Raw genomic sequence first — 24,368 nt, 5'->3', positions numbered from 1 at the left:
TCTCCCCCTCCAACCTGTCATGCTTGCCCTCTCTCTCCCTCTCTCTCTCTCAAAAATGAATAAAACATTAAAAAAATAAAAATAAATAGGACAGCTCTCTTAATGTGGTTCCAAGGTGATGTCATCTTCCGTTAGGAACCAAAGAACCATACTGCACTGGTGGCTTGTGGAGAAGCTGGTACCAAGCAGGTGTACAAATTCTGTACTTGAACAACTTATTCTTTTTAACCCAAATGTAGGAATTTGCATTTATTCCTGTTAAATGTCATTCTCTGAGGTAATTTTAAAATAACAGACCAAATAAGAAATATTTTCAGAAAATAACAACTCACAGCACTATCAACAATAGCCAACTATGGAAAGAGCCCAAATGTCCATCGATGGATGAATGGATAAAGAAGATGTGGTATATATATACAATGGAGTATTACTCAGCAGTCAAAAAGAATGAAATCTTGCCATCTGCAACAATGTGGATGGAACTAGAGGGTATTATGCTAAGCGAAATTAGTCAGAGAAAGACAAATATCATATGACTTCACTCAATATGAAGGCTTTAAGACACAGAACAAATGAACACAAGGGAAGGGAAGCAAAAATAATATAAAAACAGGGAGGGGGACAAAACAGAAGAGACTCATAAATATGGAGAACAGAGGGTTGCTGGAGGGGTTGTGGGAGGGGGGATGGGCTAAATGGGTAAGGGTCTTTAAGGAATCTACTCCCGAAATCATTGTTGCACTATATGCTAATTAATTTGGATGGAAATTAAAAAAAAAAGAAATTAATAACTCACAAAATTCTTTTAACAATGAACTAATATGTCATACATATACACATATGCAAAAAACACACAGTTAAAAATACCAATTATAAAAAAGAACATCCTTGGGTCCACTATTCATTTTGGAAACTAAAACATTTCCAGGCTCTTGGAAGCCCCTAATGAGCCCTTCCCCATCATGTCCCACTCCATCACCTCTGGAGGGCTATATTGATTTTTTTTTGTGACAATCATTCCCTTAATTTTCTTCATAGTTTTATCTTCTATAAATGCATCCCCAAATGATGTATTTAGCTTTACATGCTTTTGAACTTTACAAAAATCGAATCATACTATATATATTCTTCTGTGACTTGCTTATTTTATTCAATGTTACATTTGTAAAACTCATCCACATTGATGCATTTTTTATTTGTTTAACAAACATAGAGAACTTATGACATGCCAATCATTCTCCTGAGCATGTCACAAATATTAACTCATTTAATCCTAACAACCCTATCAGATAGACACTATCATTTTCCTCAATGTGAAGAAAAGGAGGCTGGGGTTAAGATCTTTCCCAAGATCACAAAATCTTAAGTGTCCAAACCTGCTTTTGAACCCAGGCAGAATTCTTGACTTGAGCCATCAAGAAAAGCCTCTGTACACCCTCTCCTCTATGTGGTGTTATTAGCTCATTTCTCACTGTCAAATAGTATCCCAGTGCATAAACATAGTGAAATGTATTGATTCAATCTGATGTTGATGGGCATTTGGGTTGTTTCCAGTTTTGCTTTTATAAACAACGCTTCTTTTAATATTCTTGTCTTGTGTTTCTTAAAGCACATGATTAAGCATTTTTCCTAGATATATACCTAGTACCAAGACTGCTAGGTTATAAGTTATTAGCAGGCTGAGCTGGTTGGGTAAAAAACTGTTTTCCAATGTAATTGTATCAAGTTATACTCCTACCAGCTATATACAAGATCTTCCATTCATCCATAGCCTTGTCGACACATAGTATTGTCAGATTTTTAAACTTCTGCCAATCCAAAGAATGTGTGTGGTATGTTGTTATGATTTTAATTTGCATGTGTTCAATTATTAAACTAACCATCTGGGTTTCTTTTGCCAAATGCTTAAGCATATATATGTACAGTATTTTATTTTTTAAATTGGGTTATCTGGGTTTTTCTTATTGATTCATATGTGTTCTTTACATATGCTGGACCAGTACCATATACGTGTGCCACAAATAGCATCAACTTCTTTGAACTTATTTTTTCACTCTTCATTTTTTAAAATTTAGGTATAATTGACATACATTATATTAGTTTCAGGTGTACTCAATCATCACCATGATGAGTGCAGTCCCTATCTGTCACAGAAGAACATTGCTACAGTATTATTGACTTCATTCTCTATGTTGTACTTTTCATCTCCATGACTTATTTATTTTAAAACCGGAAGCTTGTACCTCTTACTGCCCTTCAGCTACTTCACAGCTGAAATATTGTCTTCGAGTTCCTTCACCAATATCGTATAGTTTTCAGAATATAGGTCTTTTACATCCTTGATTAAATTTATTCCTAAGTATTTTACTCTTTTTGGTGCAACTGTTATGGATAGTTTTCTTAATTTCCCTTTCTCCTACCTTGTTATCATTGTGTAGAAACACAACACCTTTCTGTACATTTCTGTACCTGCAACTTACTGAACTCATTTATTCTATCTAATAGTGTATTTTTTGGTGGAGTCTTTAGTATTTTCTATATATAGTGTCATAGCATTTGCAAATAATGACAGTTTTACTTCTTCCTTACCAATCTGGATACCTTTTATTTCTTCTTCTTTTGTCTGACTGTTGCAGCTAGGACTTACAGTACTATGTTGAATAAAAGTCATGAGAATAGGCATCATTGTCTTGGTCTTGATCTTAGAGGAAAAACTTTCAGTTTTTCTCCATGAAATATGCTGTTAGCTGTAGATTTTTCATGTATCACCTTTACTCTGTTGAAGTATGCTCCCTCTAAGCCGATTTTATTAAGAGGTTTTTGGTTTTTTTTTTTTTTAGCATGAATGGATGGTGAATTTAGTCAAATGCTTTTTCTGCATCTTCTGAGATGATCACATGGTTTTTAGCCTTCCTCTTGTTAACGTTGACTAGTATGTGAATAATTAACCACCTCTGCATCCCGGTAATAAATCCCACTTGATCATGGCGAGCGATCCTTTTAGTGTGTAGTTGAATTCAATTTGTCAACGTTTGTTGAGGATTTTTGCATCTATGTCTATCAGGGATATTAACCTGTAATTTTGCTTTTTTTGTTATGTCTTTTGTTTTGGTCATTAGGGTAATCTGGATGTTTTCCTTGTAGAATCAATCTGGAAGGTTTCCTTCCTCTTCTATTATTTGGAAGAGTTTGAGAAGAAAAGACATTAACTCTTCTTTAAATGTTTGGTGGAATTCACCTGTGAAGGCATCTGATCCTGGACTTTCATTTGTTGGGAGTTTTTTTTTTTTTTTTTAAATACCAGTTCAATTTTCTTACTAGCAATTGGCCTGTTCATATTTTCTATTTCTTCCTTTTTCAGTTTTGGAAGATTACATGTTTCCAGGAATTTATCCATTTCTTTCAGGTTGTCCAATTTGTTGGCATATAATTTCTTAGAGTATTCTCTCATAATTTTTTATATTTCTGTGGTGTCAGTTATTATTTTTCCTCCTTCATTTCTGATTTTACTTATTTGAGTCCTCTCTCTTTTTTCTTGATGAGTCTAAGGGTTTATCAATTTTGCTTATCTTTTCACAGAAGCAGCTCTTAGTTTCATTTATCTTTCTTATTTTTTTTTTTAGTTTCTTTTTCATTTATTTCTGCTCTGATCTTTATTATTTCCTTCCTTCTACTAATCTTGGGCTTCGTTCACTCTTTTTCCAGTTCCTTCAGTTATACAGTTAGATTGCTCATTTGGTATTTTTCTTATTTCCTGAAGTAGGCCTGTATCACTACAAACTTCCCTCTTAGAACTGCTTTTCCTGCATCCCAAAGATTTTGGATGTTGTGTTTCCATTTGTCTATATGTATTTTTTTAATTTCCTCTTTGATTTCTTCATTGATCCATTTGTTGTTAAGTAGCATGTCGTTTAGTCTCCCCTGTTTGTGTTTTTTTCCAGATTATTTCTTGTAATTGATTTCTAGTTTTATACCATTGCGGTCAGAAAAGATGCTTGATATGACTTCAGTCTTCTTAAATTTGCTGAGACTTGTTTTGTGCCTAACATGTAGTCTATCTTGGAGAATGTTCCATGTGCATTTGTATGTGTATTCTGTTTTTGGATAGAATGTTCTGTATGTATCTGTTAAGTCCATCTAATGTGTCGTTCAAAGCCATTGTTTCTTTGTTGATTTTCTGTCTGAATGAACTATCCATTGATGATGGTCTATTTATTCAGGTGTTAAAATCCTGTTATTGTATTACTGTCAATTTTTTCTTTTATGTCTTTCAATATCTGCTTTATGTATTTAGGTGCTTCTTTGTCGGGTGCATAAGTTATTTACAATTGTTATATCTGCTTGTTGGATGGATCCCTTTACCATTATGCAATGCCCTTCTTTGTCTCTTGCTACAGTTTTTGTTTAAAAGTCCTTTTGTCTGTACTGCTACCTTGGCTTTTTTCTTTTTCTTCCATTTGCATGGAATATCTTTTCCATTCCTTTACTTTCAGTTTGCCTTTAGGTCTTGTTTTTTTGTTTTTTGTTTTTTGTTTTGTTTTTTATCTGTTCAGTTATCCTATGTCTTTTGATTGGAGCATTTAGGCCACTTACATTTAAATACTGATAGGTATGTATTTACTGCCATTTTGTTCACTGTTTTCTGGTTGTTTTTGTTTCTTTCTTTTCTCTTCTTTTTTGAGAGAAAGAGAGAGCATGTATGTGAGCAGGGGGAAGGGGCAGAGGGAGAAAGAGAGAGAATCTTAAGCAGGCTCCATGCCCAGTGTGGAGCTTGATAAAGGGCTCGATTTCACAATCATGAGATCATGACCTGAGCTGAAATCAAGAGTCGGATGCTTAACCAACTGAACCGCCCAGGCTTCCTATGTTTCTTTCTTCTTCTCTTGCTTTTTCCTTGTGTTTGATGGCCTCCTTTAGTGTTATGCTTGGATTCCCTTTTCTTTATTCTTTGTGTATCTATTATAGGTTTCTGATTCATGGTTACCATTGGGTTCATATATAACATCCTATGTGTATAGCAGTCTATGTTATGTTGATGACTATTTAAGTGCATTCTAAAAGCACTAAATTTTTATTCCCACTCCAGGTTATGTATATGATGTCATATTTTACATCTTTTTAATGTGTGTATCCCTTGACTAATGTTTGTAGATATAATTGATTTTACTTTTATGTTTTCATCTCCATACTGACTTTATAAGTGATTAATCTACTACCTTTACTATATGTTTCCTTTCACCGGTCAAATGCATAATTTCCTTTCACCTTTCATAATTTTCTTACTTCCAGTTATGGCCTTTTTCCCCTCACTTAACGAATTCCCTTTAACATTTCTTGTCAGACTGGTGTGGTGGTGATGAACTCTTTTAGCTTTTGTCTGGGAAACTATCTCTCCTTCAATTCTGAATGATAACCTTACCAAGTAGAGTATTTTTGGTTGTAGGTTTTTTCCTTTCAGCACTTTGACAATATAATGCCACTCCCTTCTGGCCTGCAAAGTATCTGTTGAAAAACCAGCTGAGAGCCTTTTAGGGTTTCTCTTGTATAATAACTTTTCTTTTCTCTTGCTGCTTTTAAGATTCTCTCCTTATCATATTTGTTCAAATAAATTTTCTGTCCCCTTCCTCTCTCTTCTCCTTCTAGAATCCCTATAATGTGAATGCTATTGCACTTGATGATGTCACAGAGTTCCCTTAACCTATTCTCATTTTTTATTTTTCTTTTTGCTGTTCATCTTAGTTGTTTCCCACCACCCTGTCTTCCAGACCACTGATCTGTTCTTCTGCATCCTCTAATCTGTTTTTAAGTCCCTCTGAAGAAATTTTTCATTTCAGTTATTGAATTCTTCAGCTCCAATTGGCTCTTTTCTATATTTTCTATGTCTTTGTTGAAGTTCTGGGTTCATCCACTCTTTTCTCAAGTCCAGTGAATATCTATATGGTGATTACTTTAAACTTTTTATGAGGCACATTGCTTATCTGTATTTCATTTAGCTCTTTTATTGTGACTTTGACTTTTTTCCTTTGGGACACATTCCTTTGTCTCTTAATTTTGTCTCTGTTTGTTTCTATGTATTAGGTGGGTCAGCTCTGTCTCCTGGTCTTGAAAGTAGTGGCCTTGTGTAGAAGGTCTTGTGGTGCCCTGTAGCACAACTCCTGCCCCCGTCACCAGAACCAGGTGCTCTAAAAGTGTTCCCTTTATGGGCTGCATGTTCCCTCGTGTTGTGGCTGAGCTGCAATTGCTTTCATACTAGCTGGCTGCAATGACTTGCTTTGCCTACTCTTGGTACACTAGAGTTTTCTCCCTGTCTGTTGAGAGGTTCAGCTGTGGTTGCTGTTGGCTCTTTGGTCAGAGAAGCCAGCACTCAACCTAACTGTCTGCAGTTAAACTCTCTGCCACAGCTACAGGCAGGGTTTGCTCCCTGTGTGGCCAGCTAAGAGGCCTGGTTGCAGGAACTATGGACCTGCTGGTGCATGGGGTTATCTCTCCCCATCCTAGGGCAGGAGTCAGTCCCAGCCAAGGCTGCCTACTAGGTGTGGTGATGCTGTAGCCACCTTGGAGGGATGCTTGACGAAGCAGCTGTGGTGAGTGGGGCAGGTCTGCAGGAGAATGCCGGGCTAGGGCTCATGGTGCTACAGGTTCGATGGACAGTGTTAGAACGGATTGGCCCCTGCAAGTCAGTCTAGTCATCTAGGTTGAAAAGGGGCAGGAAAAATGATGTCTGCTAGTGCTTTTGTTTCCAGAGAAATCTCCTACAGATCCCTGTACCTCCAGCACACATTTTGAGATTAGTCAATAAACCTCCTACAGGTATGTCCCTGGCACTTTCAAACTGCTATTTCTGTACTGTGTCTCAGGCTGAGTTATTTAACGTGCTGGCTCTTGAAGGGCAGGGACTTAGTTTCCCATCACACTCCAGTTCTTCCAGAGTTAATTAAGTCTGCTGGTTTTCAAAGCCAGATGTTAGGGGATTTATCTTTCCAGCGCGGGTCCCCAGGGTCAGGGGTGGCCAGTGTGGAGTTTGATCCCCCTTGTTTTCCCTTCTCTATGGGAAAATGTGTTCTGTTTGTAGTTTGGTTCCTAACCACACTTCTACCCCTCCTACTCTCTCTGATGTGGCCTCCTGTCAACAGTTAGTTGAGGAAGATACATTCCGCCAGTCTTCAGGTCGTTTTCAGAGTTAGTTGCATAATGTAGCTGTTGCCTTGATGTGACTGTGAGACAAGGTAAGCTTGGGATCCTATTCTCACACCTTTCTCAAAAGGTCTGGGTTCATGTTTTAGTGAACAGAGCTCTATTCATTTTTTTTTCAAACAATAAAAGGGAAGGACTTCTCACACATTTTAAACTTTTTGTGCTACCATATGAGAATTTTGAATGTCTGCACTTAGAATCCTTCATATACGTCCGTTCATTACATCTTAAGAATGGTCAAGAAAGGGACATCATGCTGACAATGATCAACAATAAAGCTGATGAACCTGACATCTATAAAATTGTGAAGGTACCAACTGGAGAAATAAAAAAAAAAAAAATCCCAGAAAATCCCAAAATACTTTAGGGACATATACAGATCCAACTCCTCCTTTTAAAGCTTCCCAGTCCTCCAATCCTCACTCTTTTCTCCCAATGTCTGCCATACTTACCTCGACTCTTCATTCTGGCCCTTGGTCACATACCGCCATGCACTATACTTCAAATGCTTCGTGTTTACATGTGTCCTCTCCAAAACAACTTCTCTATAGACAGGGAACATATTTTATACTGGTATTGCGTCCCACACACCATATCCTGTGCCTAACAGAGTTCTCCACAAAGAGCAAATCCTCAATAAGTACTGATTTGTCCAAGAAGTAATTTTAGGATAAATTTTTAAAAACTTGGGTCAACAAAGATAACTCATACATTAGGAAACTGTACAAAATAAAGACATAAATTGTTCAAGGGGGCATTTAACTGAAGTTCAATGTAAAAGAAACATTGGTGAAAAAGAGATCTGAAATGGGAGGGTGGGAACAGGTTATAAGGAGCTTTAAATGTTCTACCGAGGAGTTTAGACTTCTGTAGGCTGCAAGAAGCCACAGCTGATTTTTAACGAGGGAGAGTCAACGAGTCCATTCATTCAATCATTCAACAAATATATATGTATTGAACACCTTGAGTGCCAAACACTTTGCCAGGCACTGGGAATACCACAGTGACCACAGGAGACAATAACCCCTGAGCTTATGTCACAGTGAGGGAGAGAGATAATAAGCAAGCAAGCAACACATATAGGATGTCAGAAGGTGATAAAATCTTTGAAAAAAGGGGCACCTGGGTGGCTCGGTCAGTTAAGCGTCTGACTTCAGCTCAGGTCATGATCTCACAGTTCATGAGTTTAAGCCCCGCATCAGGCTGTGCTGACAGCCTGGAGCCTGCTTCGGATTCTGTGTCTCCCTCTTTCTCTGCCCCTCATCCACTCGCACTCTGTCTCTCAAAAATAAATAAACGTTAAAAAAAAAAAAGATCTTTGGGGAAAAGGAAGGAAAGGAAAGGAAAGGAAAGGAAAGGGGCACCTGGGAAGGAAGGTGGTCCCTGCACTCCACAGGGCAACAGGGAAGGCTTTCCTCAGGGAGTGGGAGAGAGCCCTGAGGCTGCAGGGGGGAGACCTACTCCTTACTGTGTGTACCATAGGCTCTCCTGCCTGTTCCCACAGTCCCACAGACCTACTCAGGCTGTACAAGCATTTTAATGGCCAGAAGGCAATTCAAAGATTCCAGTCCTCTTTCACACTCTGGGTTCTGGGCCTCTTCCTCCCCTCATTCTCTTGGCTACCCCACCCCATCCAGATGGATTTCTGACGCCATCAGGATTCTCCAATTTAAGGCTGGGTGGCACAGCCATCTCAACCTCTCATCTTCCTTTGCTGATTTCCCTGAGCCTGGCCTATCCCCAGTCTGGCTTCTGAAGCTCAGGCCTCCTTTGGAGTTTTCTTTGGTTCCTCAGAGTCCAGCCTCCTCCCCAGGAGGTGCTCTCAGTCGCAGGTAGAAAACCGGTTCTGGCTCCCCTTCTGATTTCCTTCCCACCTGAACATCCCCTCCCAGAAACAGGCTGCTGCCATGGATGGCAACAGCAGCACCCAGGCCACCGTAGGGGACTCCATGAGCCAGACAGCAGGATCAGGGAGCAGCATCGGGTAGGTGCATGTTGCACATGTGGGTGTACATGTAAATATGTAATCATGTATGTGTGTGTGCATGCCCGGGTGTGTCCAAGAATGGTGTGAGAAAGGCGTGTGAGCATGCAGGCAGAAGCAAATGGAATCTAGAAAAGTGGGAAGAGGTGAGTGTTCACAGAGACAAAGAAATGCAAACATTTGCCGAGAGAGAAGGAAAAAGAGTCCCAAAAGAAAACTCCACAGGGTAGCAAGGCACAAGGGTAAAAAAAGTAACAGGGAGGTATTAGTATTAAAAACCCAAAATGCTGAGAAGACGGCAGGAGACAAAACAAAAAAACAAAAAAGCAAAACAAAAACAACCCCCCCCCCAAAACGAATCTGCCTAAAATGAAGTATGAAAGAGGTAAGACTGACCCAAAATTTGAACTAATAAAATTCTAATTCTGTGCTTCCCTCTTAAGCCTTCATTTCCCAGATCAAGCAAGGCTCTCGTAGCAAGAGTAACTAGGAAACAAATGACAGAACATTCCTAAAGATGAAGTTCAGAAGGGAACAACTGGAAATTCTAGAAATTCAGTTGCCTTCACTACAAAATGCAAAAGGGGAAGGCTCTCGGGTAAGACCGCTGTGGAACAGAGCCAAGATACGGATCCTGAATGGCCTGGCCAAACTGCAGGCAAACGAACCAAAACTAAACAGGAAAACAAAAATGTTCACATGTACAGGCACAGGTCAAGAGGCTGCAACACAAAAACACACACTGAAACTCCCTGGGACGCTCAGGGTCTCCAGGCAGCTCCTTGACCATGGAAATGAGGCAAGGCCCTTCCTCCTGCGATAACTGTCCCTTCTCCACTCTGCTGTTTCCTCTGACTCGCATTTTCTGTTACCCTTCCTCTTGGAATCTTTTAACAATGACTCACACGGCAATAGGGCTAGTCAGCAATACCACGGCCCTCCGCAGTCGATGCTGTGTAGGAAGCAAGCAGCTCCGTGGACTGTCGTCAGTACCCGTTTTTTCCTTTCTCTGTTCAGGGAGGATTTGCTTTTCAGCCACGTTTCCCTCAAAACACAGTCCTGACAGGAGATGCTTACTACACAGATTTCTAAACGATGAAATGATCTGACTTTGGCTACTTGGTCATAACGAAACTAAAAACACTAACATGAAAAAACAATAGTGTGATCATCTCACCTACAAAAAACAACTTGATACTTGGGTGAAATCATGAGACCAGAAAAAAAAAAAAAAAAAAGCTCAAACTACTCAAACTAATATTTTCCAACCTTTCACTAACAGCTAGGGCTAAAACCACATGTTGTGAAGGTCTTGCACTGCGTTATTATTAGAAGTCACAATTCTATTGATACTGATGAGTCATTTGTATCGGCGGAAACCAAGAACTTCCATCAACATCATGTTACACAGTCGCTGTGGCTTGGCTTTTTCTTTATTACTGGTCAGAGCTGCTTCAGAATGCTTACTGACTGAAAAAAAAAAAAAAAAAGAAAAAGGAGGAGCACTCCTTAAGGATGTGAAAGCTTTCCTTCCCCAGCTGATCTCGTTATTCATCCTTCTCAGGATAGTTTAGGGTGACTTGATCAACTCGTGTCTACAAAAAAGGAAGTTTATTTAGAAACCTCAAAAAAGGTAACATTTCACACTTTCCGATGAAAATAAGCAGAACTGAACTCCAAAAACAAACAGTGAAACCATCTTTGAAAACACATGTCAGATTTAAAATGACCTGAGGTCAGGTTTCTTTCTTTCTTTCTTTCTTTCTTTCTTTCTTTCTTTCTTTCTTTCTTTCTCTTTTCTTTTCTTTTTTGTATAACCTTAATAACATGCAACGGATATAAACAAACTCTGTCATCACTGAAGGGCTTGCACCACACAAAACCATGTCAGGCTAGCCACTGTGCACCCACTCCCCTACTTCCCCACTCAAGGCACATGCTCCTTACGGAGGGAGAAGTAGGTCAGGTTTCAGTTACACCAAGAAAACCTATGCTAAAGGTTTATGAAAGTTCCTTCTGGTGCTAAGGAAGAAATAACAGCATATTCCTTCTCCCCTATTCTCATCCCCTCACCCTTCTCCCCTTAAAGAGTCTCAGAAAATTAAAATGAAGTAAAAATCCATTTCCCTGAGGGATTCCCAGAAATGCCACGGTGCTTATGCAGTCTCTACAAAGGTAGAAATATGCCCAGTATTCTGCCCTGCAACCAAAAGGCTATGATGGGCTGCTGGAAGGAGGAAACCCAGATCAGCAGTGACTACAGATCTGAAAATAGCCTGCCAGAAACTCAAAGGCCCGGTGCTCTCCAAGGGCAGCACCAGGGCTGTGGGCAGTTTACAGTGCGGCCAGCTGAGTGCCACAAGAGCTCCATGAGTCAGCAAGCGCCTCTGGTAGGAAACTGCTGACATGCTAAATTACTCTTGCATACATAAGGTGCACACACCTACCCAGCAAAAATCAAAACAAGGTACACGCAAATTAGCAAACAGGAACCTCTCTACCCTTGCAGTTCTATTTTCTAAGGTTAGACCAAAAATATAAATAACCTATATGCCACTGCCCCAAAAGTAGTGGCAACAACCAATAATAATTAATAGCGGTAATAAACAAACAACTCACTCTCAGTGTTGTGATGTGTGGAACAGCTGCATTCAAATCTTACAAGCCAGTTAATTTTAACTGGTTTTAATTTTAACTGGATTTAACTGCTTTTCCTCCCTTCTGAAAAATCAAAATAGTTGGTATATCGACCACAAAAACTGGTAACAGACAAGCACAGTTCCTGTTTTTCAGAGGGGACTTACTTTCAAACCCACAATATCAAGATGCTTAACATAAGTGGAAATTTAAAATTTATTGTTTGATGTGGGAGACTTAAACCTGTATACTAATTCAGATCCCACAAATGTTAGAGTAATTACATCTCAGGTTTGTCCTACGCGTCTTTCATCTCTGTTCTCTCTTTTAATACAGGATCCAAAAATCTACAGGAAAACTGTTTGGAACTCAGAACACATTTTCCCATAGAGACAATGCCATGCTAGTGAGCTAGCATTCCAGGATATTCCATGAAACAGTTTCAAATGTAAAATACGAGTGAGATGTTCAATTGCAATTTAAAAAGAGAAAATAATACTATAATAATTGTTCCAAAACCAATTAAAACTTAAAAAAAAAAAAACCCTCTTGACTGACTGTGTTTGAGGAAGCATCTAATTAGAGGAAGATAAGGGACAGTCTTCTAAATAAGACTTTTGGTCTTCATCTTGTCTCACTCTGGTTCTTTCAACATGGTTTAAAAGATTAATTTCACTTTGAAATGCATGGCATTCTCTTACTTTGGCATAATGTATCATTAGAAAAATCTTTATGTTTATCAGTTGTGAGCACTGATTTTTTTTTTTTTTTTTTTTTTGCTTCAAAAGAAATGATCAAGAGTTGGAAGAGGAAAAAAAGAAGGGAAAATGGCTATAAGAAGGGGATACTAGTGAGTGAGGAACAGAAAGAAATGGAGTCAGGGAGAAAAGCAGGCATGGAGGCATAACTAAACTAGGGAGACAGAGGAAAGGTAGGAATTGGGTGCCCCACTAGACAGTGAAGTATTCCACCCAGCTACTCAGTGATCTGACCCACAGTGAAGGAAGGAATCCAGCAGGATAGTTCCACAGACTGGCACTAGATGGCGCCATCAACTCAACATAGCATGGTTGCTGGAGGACTTTGCCTTGGCGGATGGGTAGTTCAGAAGGCAGTTCAGACTCCACAACTGGGTATTTAACAGGTAACAGGTCTAAACTAAGCATTGTTTCATTAGTCAGTCAACTTCTCCAAACATTCAGATATAATCACCATGCTAACAGCATAGGGCATGCCAATTTTTAAATAAATTTATCAACTCAATTTTTAGTAATAAAATAGGATGTGGAGGCAGGTGAGTGGGGTCCACTGCTTTTTTTTCCTCCTAAAATTCAACATTTAAGGACAACAGCATACTTTGAGTTCACTGCTACTGAATGACAAGAATTCCTAATTATAAACCAACTGGCTTTCTCTTGTAGTTCTGTTTAAATGTCAAATAACATACCATCTTGCTACACAGGTTTATGTGATCAGATCCAGTGTTTGTCAAGAGGAAGGTGGTGTTCACTGACAAATGTATTAAAACATTAAAAATCATCACCTCCTTATATTTTTAATAATACAGTGGTTTTTATCCTTTAATCTGCTTATCTATATTCTCTGTCCAAGACTGGATTTATAAACACCTTCTCTTCACTCAGAGATGTCCTCCCATAACCAGGTTACAAATGTGTGAAATCTTACCACTCCCAGCGATAGAATTTTGTTTCTTTGGCTTTGTCTCCTATTAACATGCTGATGATTCAGAAAGAAGTGTACTAGGTATGCTGTTATTTACACCCTAGTAAAATTGTTTTCATAAAATCTCTTTCTGAGCTTGGTTTTGAAAGGGAACAAGGGGACTAGTTAAGGGCACTGGTGGCCAAACGCAGCACAGCAAAGACTGCAGAAGGATGGAATGAGGCCGGTGGAAGGAAGAACTGATCGCAAACCTTGCTTAGCTTTACAATTGCAGAAAGGATCATCATCCCTGACACTGATCTTACTAAGGAGATAATATGAAAAGTAAGGGTTAACTCTAAGTATGTCTACATTTTCCTCTTGCTGAGAGGGTAATAATATCTTTATAGTTAATTTCTTTTTTTTTTTTTTTTCATAGCTTGACTCTTCAGGGCTCATTCATTTGCATAATATGGAATCTTGAACCCATATAGATATTCTACAAATCAATGCAAGTAATTCTTACACGAAATCAGCTGCTTTAATTTAAGCTCATCATTGTTTGCATAGAAATCTTTATGCACTCATCTGCTTGATTTTTTTAATCACTTAAAACCTCCAACAGTGACACACTAAGCATCTCCTCATTTAGCCATCTCCAAAATTTGAACTAAATACTGAAAAATAAGCACAGTACATTCATATGCTAGATCATTTTCCAAATTGAGCTTCAAATGTGTGCTTGATGTCCTAGTAGCTCCCAAGAATAATGCCTCTTGACTAAGGAAGACCAACTTAGATGTCCAGCCCAGGGCAAAGCTGAATCAGCATTCCAAACAGTGACCCTGCAAACCTGAGTAATCAGGGTCACTGCCAAACCAACTGCCTCTCTGAGTCCTTTAAAACCATTCAAATCCCCAGTTGAGAGTTGCAACATGCTAATCTGGCAAGATAATCTCTTCCTAATAATAAATTAAAAAATAAATAATAAATAAATTGGGGAGAATGAGAGCAAAGGTTACCTGCTTTTATCTGTTACTACTAGCTAATATTTCTAATTAGGAGCTCTAATGGAATTGGTTCTGGATGAAATTCTTCCTCCTCAGTAGAATCATTTACCTATATAGGAATAGTTTTCCTTCACCTTTCCTACCCTCATTTAAAACAATGCTAAAAACAAAGTCTTCACTTAACAAGAGGTAGAAGCTTGTACTACAGGAAAATCCTGGGGACAGGGCCATGGGATTCACGTTGTCTAGTTCTTCTTTATGTCACCACTTCTGCTCTCTGATCCCCAGTGGACACTTAGACCTGAGGAATGAAATTATTAGAAAGTGAATCATACGAAAGACAAAAGATGTATTCATTAAAGTTCACTGACACATGATTTTTTCAGTTTTATCGTTCAGATAGACATCAACAAAATATCCAATATTTCAGAGTGAGTTGGCCTATATTTCTACTTCTGAGAACGGCTAGAGAGCAAAAACGAAAAGCGGGGGACGGGGGGCAGAATAGCATGGCAGTTAAGAGAACAGGCTGTAGCATCAGATACCTAGTTTCCAATCCCAGCTCTACCTCTCATTAGCTGGTTGACATCTGTGCCTCAGCTTCTAATGATCACACCCAGCTCTGGGTTGTTATAAGGATTAAATGAGTTAATATGAATAACACACATAGGAAGCTCCCAACACAGGCTAGCTATCATCCAAAGAAAAAGAGTTTTAGCATACAGTACAGTAGTTTGTTTTAAATAGATACCGTCAAAACTCCTAAATTGTGCTAAGAATGGTCTAAATAATCCTTCCTGGGCTGCAGAGGCTAGAAACCTTCTTGCTTTGGGGTAGGCAGGGGGTTCATACAGAAGCTGGGCTCACATTTTCATTGAGGATCCTTGCCTAGGTCAGACACTTACCAGCCAACTGGGAGGAATGTCTGTGTAACTTCTAATCATTTAAATGTTGTCAAAATGACCCTAAATATGTTCAAAATAAAAACGCTAACTTGCATTGTTTTCCAACTATGGAAATGAACAGTATTCTTGGCAATTAATTCTGTTTTTATCAGGTTCTAAAGACACAGGTAAATAAATCAATTCTGGACTCTGTATACAGGAATCATTATTTGCCAAAATGGCCCCAAGGGTTATATCATGGTTTATGCAATACTCCAAAGGGCCAAAGATAGTAGTGAATTAATAGGATTAGGAGGCTAGGAAGAAATAACAAGCTCCAAATTTCAGATGGGCTCGGATAGGCAGCTCATTCCATAATTCCTCAGGAAGGGCTGCCCCAACTGCCCAGCCTGGTCACATTCCCCCATTACACCCCCCCTGGAATGGAATACCTTTCCTTTACAGAACGTGCAGTGGGTGATCTGTTACTACCTAATTAATGTCATCTCTATGGCACATTCTTCACTAGGGCAGGGACCAGAACTGGATCTATGACCCCTTACTGCTTTCCACCAAGAGCACTATGATCACCTAACACCATGCCTGCCACATAAGAGATGTTCAGTAGATATTTATTTATGGAATGAATGAGGCATCTATCCCTAAAGAACGGCACTTCTGAACACCTGGCCCATTTTGTTGCAACCCTAAGGTTCTAATACAGAATGGGAAGAAAATTAAAACTGCCACTAATGTGTGGATACTGGGATACTAAGGAAACTTCTAGTCTAAGCCTTCTGGGTCAGACTCATGAAAAGTCCTGAGGAAACTCCTGAAGCATCTGCAGAAAATGACAGGGGAGAGAGAAGAACAGTGCAAGACTGGAAGTGGAGGACCTGGAAGTTCAAACAGATTTCTTCTGAAACTAACCTGGAGTTTGTGACACGCTAGCTGCAGACACAGGAACAAACGAAAACAATTACGAGAAGAATAGGAGGATTGGACAGTGGAGGATTTAAATGCTTGGGGAAGGAGAAGATGAAAGCAGACACAAAGACAAGAGGGAGCTAGCAACCGAGCGCCAGTTCTCAGGGGCATCAGCGGTGTGTCCTACAGCCTTCAGGAGATGAACAAAAAAGTCAGGGAGGAAATGACCCATCTCAGAACCAAAGGACAATTTATTATCAGGCTAAGGAACAAAAGAGAAGTTAACCAGGGGAATATGCTGGAGAAATGATGATTATGAAGTCACTGGGGAAGACTGAGAGACATCTTGGCTGTAATTCCAATGACTAGAATGAACGAGTACATACGTGAAATGCTTTCAGATTGGGGAGATTTATTATTTTGGAAAAGATAGCTCAAGGAAAAACAAAGGCAAAAATCCTGCCTGATTTGTGAGGTAGTGCCACTGGTATGGCAAGGTTCAATTTCCATATTCTTTAGAAAAGAAATGGTCCTTGAAAAGGACAGAGTGGTGATTCTAAGGATACTTCCAGCTTTAGGGAGGCTAAGCAGCATGCTGATGGTAAGATTAGGTTTCAGGTTTAGGTAGACTAACATTTTAAATTAATAAGAAAGAAAAAAAAGGGGGGGGGGAAGAAAAGTAAAAGGAAAAACCCTGAACTGACAAAGAAAACTACTTTGCTATGAAATGTTGTTCCAAGCCAAAAAATTTAAAAAAAGGATATTCTGGGCAACCTTTCTAAATTTACAAAATGTTTAGTTCACAGCAGGTTTCACTTTGGACTTGAACAATCTGTAAATATTTACATAAAATTTAAAGATGGGCCAGGAGTAGGTCACACACTCTCACTGACAAAACAGGAGCGATTTTCTATGATTCCCAGGGTCTTGGTGCTGCTTTGCGTAATGTAGCTCTAGCTGTGCCAGAAGTTTATGCCCTTTTCCCCCAAAATGCAAATTTTTACAACCAGCCTTGGCTTCTGATCCTCCAGTGCCTCCGCTAGGGTCCTATGTCACTGGAACTTCTGTAACATCCAGTTAGTAAGAGAGGAACAGGAAGGTAGATGTAGCGTCTGCTGTATAAATGCAGGTTTTGGCAAATATGTTGCATCTGGTACTGTTCTATGTTCCTTGTCCATGAGAGTAGGAGCCGTGTCCTCTGTTTAATATGGTTCCTGTGCACACCTAGTCATTGACTCAGGGCTAGACTGTACATACAGGATGGGGAATAACCTTTAGATAGTCCAGAAAACACATACAGCATTCAGGTGAAATTCTTTACAACATAAAATGAGAAAATTCCTCTTCTGCAGAATGGGCACAATGCCTACTTCCCAAGGTTGCTTTGAGGAGTCATCGAGGCAAGTACAGAGAAAGTAGTTAACACTGTTCCTGGCACATATTGAGCCTTCAATAAATCACAACTATTATTTTAGTTGGGTGTTCTCAAATGTCAAATTCTCATGTAGGTCCTCAGGCATTTAATAGCCAAGTTACCCCATCTGGTCAATAACACCTAAGAAGATGACAGGTTATTCAAAAGGAATGGATTATTTACCTTCAGAGGATTGCCATGGCACCCATGATATTCAGTACGTGGCTCTTCATGTTGCATTCTCCATCAGAAAGAAAGTTATGAATCCCTGAGTGGGACTCAGTTTTGATTTCAAGTTTTGTTTTTCTTATATATTTCAATTTTCTGGATAGCTACAGACATTTACTTGGTGGAGACTCATAAATCATCTACTATGTGCCAGGCCTTTAGAAAATAGCCAAATACAGCAATATTAAACAATAAGAAGTTTTAGCCCATTCAGTGGCAGAAGAAAGGTTACCTAAAAGAAAGGCAGAAGAAAGGCCAGCTCTAGCTATTGCATACATCCTCATCCAGCATTTAAAAAATTTTTGAGGGGCGCCTGGGTGGCTCAGTCGGTTGAGTGTCTGACTTCGGTTCAGGTCATGATCTCGTGGTCTGTGAGTTCGAGCCCCACATCAAGTTCTATGCTGACAGCTCAGAGCCTGGACCCTGCTTGGGATTCTGTGTCTCCCTTTCTCTCTGCTCCTCCCCCACTCAAGCTCTGTCTCTCTCTCTCTCTCTCAAAAATGAATAAACATTAAAAAAAATTAAAAAGTTTTTTTTGAACTAGTATTTTAAACTTAGAGCTTCCACATAAAAATGCAGATATCCTGCTTATCTTGGATAAACCAGGCGACATCGTAACACAAAGCCAGTATTCCCACCTATTCCTGTGTGGCAACAGTCAACAAGAAGCTAAGACAAAGTAGTGGTTGCCCTTCCCTACTATGCCCCCCTCCTCACCAGGAGAGTGAAAAATGAAAATGAAGGGCCCCGAATTCAAGAATTATTAACAATTTCAAGATGATTAACAACAGATGATTCAACCAAGTGTGAGATCCTTCTGAGCAGGGGGGGAAGGGTACAACAGAGCACACACATGCCCACGAAGCTGGTCTTGCACCACACCCCCTCAGCAAAACAGGAAGGGTATTTATTTCTCTAAGTAATTCTGTGATTCATTCAGTAATGAAGCCAGCATTAACAACAAGCCAGCTACCATACCCCCCCCCCACCAAACCTGAGGCTCAAAAAGTAGGGGAGTGAAGCCCAGCACACTGAGCTAGAGAGCCTCTAGGATCTCTCTCCACCCTTGTTAAGGCTGGATCCATACCAGAGATACTAAGCGTGAGTTAATCCAAATAAAATTAAACTGCTCCCAACGATATAGATTGGTCTGAGCCCTATTGTTGGCATCACAGGAGCCCCGATCAACCATTCTGAGGAACAGCTCACAAGCGCTAATGAGTAAGTCCTGTTGGCTGTGCAGACAGTGGGCCCAGAAGTGAAGGGCCGGCCTAGGAGAGATTTGAACATGAACCTGACCATCTGGCTCTCCGTGACTCACTTTGATCACAAAATGAATTGCAACAAATTGAAGAGCACATGGCTAGAGTTAATTGTCTCATCTGTAATCTGAACCCACTTTTAAGCAGTTGTTATTACCGTCTATCAGGTGGAAACGTTTCCTACCATCACTGCAAAGTGCATTTCCTGATGAACTGTAATGGATCATTAAATTCCATATCTGAATAACAATACTTTGCACTTATGCAGTGCCTTTCATCCAGGGATTTCAAGGCAGTTTGCAAATAATTAAGCCCCTCATACAGCAGCCAGCCAGAGGTGAGTGACTGGAAAGAACTTGCCTGAAGATACCGAGTCAAAGGCATGATTCAATAGAAAGGGAATAAATGGCTTCCTCCCAGGCATTAGCAATACTGAAAAGTGAACTGGGGTGGGGTGGGGGTGGGGGGGTTGTTCTGATGACCCCCCTCCCTTTCTGCCTAACCCCCTCTTCTCTATGGCAGATCCTCACATGCAACCTACAAGGAACAGAAAAATAACTAACAAGGGTATTATAATTTAGCTATGAGTTCAGACACACACATGCATGAAGAGAATGTTTTCCCATATAATCCTGGCATATACAAAATGAACTGACATTTCAATCCACCTGCAGAAGCAACAGATACCAGAGGAATTAACTCAACACACTTATGATTACCAAATGTCAAACCCAAAGCCTTCCAAAACGCAAAATGAAAATATTGCCCTGCACAAATTAGACTGTGTTCTAACAAAAGTACTTTTTATTCCATGGTTGTATATTCCATTTTGGGGACCCCCCCCCCACTTTGAATGACATTCAAGTTTCAGGAACAGCAAATAGGACAGAATTGGGCAATCAATGCATTCTCTAAACCAAAACGCTACAAGGGAAAAACATTTCAGTCACCACAACTTTTGTGGTGAAATTATAAACTCCTGAAAAACTGAATTTATAATGGAAATGCTGACAGACCTTTCACTGGAGCAGTCTGAGTGCAACACTGTAATTTAGCAATCTCTCTTACAGACTAAAGACTAATTCTAACAAGATGTCATTTTGACTCACGTTTATTACTACCTGCAAGAATGAAAAATGCCATTTACTCGGGAGCTGCCGGAGAACCGGGGTGGGGCAATCTCACATTTTAAGCAAGACGCCCGCTGCCTTACCAAAATAGCCCTCTCCACCGAAAGAGTGGCAGCCTTTCACGCTCAGCTTCCTTCATGTCAGCCAGAGCCTTCGCAGCTCGACATGCCTTTCCTACATGTTACATTTTAATGATCTGAGAAAACCGTTATCGGAGTTAACATCTCTAATTTTACTCTAAACAGACAAAAGCAAAATATCTCATTAGGCATCATCTCCGCCAAGGTTCCCACTAGGCAGAAAAGGATTTTTATCTAAAGTAATTACCCTTTTTAGTTAAACACACGCAACAGATGAAATTTACACACAGTGCGACTACAGCACTAGACAGCAAAGGTGGAAACCAAGGAACGCCGCGTCTCGCTACCCGCGGATCCGCGGGGAGTCTGCGGCGCAGTAGGGGGTGGGGCGCCCTCGTCCCTCCCATTTCTCGGGGGCCACGGGTCGCAGCGACCACGGTCACCGGGCGCGAGAGCTGCGAGGCGCGCCTTCTCCGGCCACAGACAAAACCATCGGGACAGCGCCCACACTGGAACTTCCCCCAAGTTGTTAAACTCGCCTACACGCGAGAAGGTGCTGAGGATACTCCGCACGTCCACAACCCCCGAAGCCAGGGGTGCGCGGCCCCTTTCACGTGCATACACTCGGCCCTGCCCGCTTCCTCCCACGGTTCGAGTTCCTGCAAATTCTCGGCCAGATCGAAGTGGACGAGATGCTCACTCGAGTCCCCTCTCGCGGGCAACTGGGGTAGTCCATGAGCGCCGCCCGCCGCCCTCTCCAACGCCACTGGGCTACTAAGCACCCACCCGTGAGAGGAGTACGAAGCGATCACAGGGAGACTCGGCATGGGGAGGTGGGGAGGTGTCCCCTGGATAAACTCCTCTCCTAGGTGAAGCTTGGAAACTGAAGTGTGGGGAGGAAAAAGAGGGTGTGTGTGCGTTGCACTTTGATTTCATGTAGAATCTTGGGGAGGGGGAGGTATAAGGTTTCTGTCTCTGAAGGCACGAGCCCCTCGGTTCAAGCTCCCAGGGACGCATTCCCGTAACGCGGTCACTGGATAGGAGGGATTCCACCCAGCGCGCTTCCCTTGGTCTGCGCTGCGAGTCTCCCAGCTTGCCTCTTCCCGGGACCCTAAACTTGGGCTTTGATGCCGCGCCAGTCGCGGAGGTCTCAGCTACCCAGCGGCATCTGACAGCTGAGCGCGAAGGCGCGGTGGCCGCAGTCCCCGCGGAGCAGCCCCAGGCGCGGACGCCGCCGGCAACTAGGAGGCCGCCGGGCCTGGCGCGGGGATCGCGGGCTGGGGGCCGAGAGCAGGGCCGTGGGTCTGACAGCTGCTCCGGCTTGCGCGGACGCGCGCCTCCCTCCAGCCCGCCCTCCCCACGCCTGACTTATTACCCTCTGCTCCTCCTCCCCCTGCTGTTCCAAAACACCCGTCGACGCGAGCAAAATACAATGCCGCCTCGCCTGCCGTAAACAGCCTGGCGAGAGAGCTCACATTCGCCGCGCCGCGTCCGCCGGCTCGGCTCCCACCCCCTTCCCGTTCCTAGAAAATGCCATAAAAGCGGGCAGGGCGCTCGACGGGCGGCTGCGCGCCGGGCGGCCGGGCTCCCTTCCCGCGTCGCTTCCCCACGCCTCCCCGCCTGCCCCGCGCACCCGCTCCCTCCCCCCGTTAACTTGCCCCGCCGCCCCACCCGGTGCCGGGCCCGGGACCCAGGGCCGGGGACTCACCTCGCCAGAGAACTTTGCGTCCTTTTTCGCCTCCTCTTCCCAATGTCTTCCCAGCCTGCAGCCCCCTCTCGGGAGCTGGCGCGGTGGGCGGTTCGGGGGTCACCGAAAGCTCTCGGAGAAGACGCGCATCACATGGCAGCTCGTTCCCAGCCCCCCGAGTGTACCGGGTAGGGGGAGGGGAAGGGTCGAGGGGAGGCCGGAGAGAAAGCAAGAGCCCGGCGGCCGCGGGAACAGGCAGGCGGGGTGGAGAGGGCGGCGGCGGGCGCTCACGTTAGCGCTGCTGCGACCGCAGCCCGGGTGTGCACGGTCGCTGCTGCTGCTGCTGCTGAGGCGGCGGCGGCTCGGCGCTGTTTGCTCCGCGCCGCGCGGCTCGCGCTCTCCCCGGAACGCCCACACTCTCAATCGCTACATTGTTGACATTCGGCGCTGACGTCACCCGCTCCCCATTCACAATAACTTTACGGGAGCCGGGCAGCGCACCTCCCCGGCCGCTGGGGCGCCGTACGCCTGGCGACTAGCGTAAGCCGCTCCGCGAATGGCGCTCCGGGGGCTAGGGTGGGGGGCGAGGGGCGGGGGCGGGCGCGCGCGCTCGGCCCGCTCGCGGGAGGGGGCGCGCCTCAGCCGCCGCTGCACTCCCCGCTTTGTGCAGCCGCGCGGTGGGGAGAGCCCCGTGCTCCCGGCCGGACTGAGCGCCTGGCCGGGTCCGGCCTTGTTCGAGACTCGCAAAGGCCTTGAAAGGCAAGGGTTGGGGGCTTGTGGGGGGGAGGGGAGTGGTGAGGGCTGGTATGGCACGTGGGGAGGGGTGCAGAGCCCAGGGCCCTGCCCCCAGGAAGAGGAGCCAGACGTGGAGACCTGGGATTCCTGGGTTGTCTAGCGTATCCCAGGAGGGGAGGGAAAAGATGTTCCACGGGCCCCCACCAAGCTAACCTGGCCCCCTCATGAGTGGGGGTGGGGCGAGGAAGAGTAGTTTCCGACCCAACAGCGATTGAATCCTTCACCCGAGGGCCTGGGCCCGTCCCACTGAGCGAGTCTATAGCCCCCACGACTTGGTTTTGGAAGGGGCGAGAGCAATTGCTAAGTGTAAATGGAAAGCCTCGCTTTCAGCTTCAGCCCCAACTCCTCCTGGGTTCCAGCCTCTCCCCTGCCTCTTACTCCGGAGGCTGCCAGGGTGTTGCTGCTGTACTTTAAGGCCATCGTGTGGCTGCCCTGTCAGAAGAAAGCTTGATGGTGGTGAGGATTTTACAGAAAGTAATTAGGACTTAGAGTGAACGAACATTTGCAATAAAAGAAGGTTGTGTTAGTGCAGTGCTGGTGCCTGCAACTTTACCCCTGCCAAGGCCAAGAAATTCTGCCACGTTTCCCCGAACACCTATAACTTGGCCCCCTTGTGTACAGGCAGTATTCCATATTATTACATGTGGTGCTGATTTTTAATGAATATTATAAAACTTTGGCTCGCTCTACTGAGAGAAGGATCATAAATCCCCCCCTGTAAAATGGGCACTGGCATATGCTGAGGAAGCAGTGAAGCATGGCCCTGGGAGTCTTGTGATACCAGCCAAAGTGTTACTCTGAACCACCTTCGATTGAGGGCAGAGTTTTAAAAGGCCCTCATTTTGACCGTCTGTGTGGAAAGCTAAGAGATGGACCAAAGGAAGCTCAAAAGGCCAGGCTAATTTTTCTAACAGCATTGCAGAGCCTCTCATGTAGGTCTAGAACCACACGGGGAGTTTTTCTCTGCTAGCCTTTATGGTTTTCAGACGAAGAGAAGCCTAAGAGCTAGGAGCAGTTCTCAGTCTCCTGACTTTGGGTCTGGTGCCTCTTTTGATAAAACACCCTGCTTCTTGAGGTCCCTACCTGGTCTTCTGGCAAGGACAGAAAATACTGAGCTCTGATCTGCCCTGGCAGGGCCAGTCCTTAGTCTTGTGGATGGTGATGTTTCTGCATTCCTCATTCCTGTAAGTGTATGAGTGTCAATGTGATAACTTTGTGCATTTTAATAGCACCAGGAAATTTTTTTCTAGAGCCAGGCTTGAGAAGATCCTTGTGAAGGTCATGCAAATTCATTTCTTTTCAAGCAGGCCATGGCTGCCGGCTGTGATGTGGAGGAGGGGAGGAGAGGGATGTTGCTGGAAGTTGATCTTGCCACCTTGCTTCTAGTCCCAGAGGGTACAACAAAGGCTATTAGGTCATTTCAATTAGTCTACCTGCCAAAGACTCACACTGGAGTTTTCTTAGTTAGAAATTC

The 24,368-nt window shown here is 42.9% G+C and overlaps 1 protein-coding gene across 3 annotated transcripts in view; it reads right to left on the bottom strand.

The window, feature by feature from the left end:
• The window catches only part of BACH2 (BTB domain and CNC homolog 2), a 356,461-nt gene extending 334,009 nt beyond the window's left edge, over positions 1-22,452 (bottom strand). For all 3 annotated transcript variants that reach the window (XM_047101755.1, XM_047101754.1, XM_047101753.1), the window contains exon 1: positions 22,121-22,452. The gene's annotated coding sequence lies outside the window, so the exon portion shown is untranslated. The remainder of the gene's footprint in view (positions 1-22,120) is intronic.
• Positions 22,453-24,368: the final 1,916 nt, after the last annotated feature.

This window comes from Lynx rufus, unplaced genomic scaffold (genome assembly GCF_022079265.1).
Source record: "Lynx rufus isolate CCGP_SWC_20201006 ecotype Redwood Valley unplaced genomic scaffold, mLynRuf1.p SCAF_6, whole genome shotgun sequence".
NCBI lineage: Eukaryota > Metazoa > Chordata > Mammalia > Carnivora > Felidae > Lynx > Lynx rufus.
This window is presented reverse-complemented; position numbering and strand designations above follow the sequence as displayed.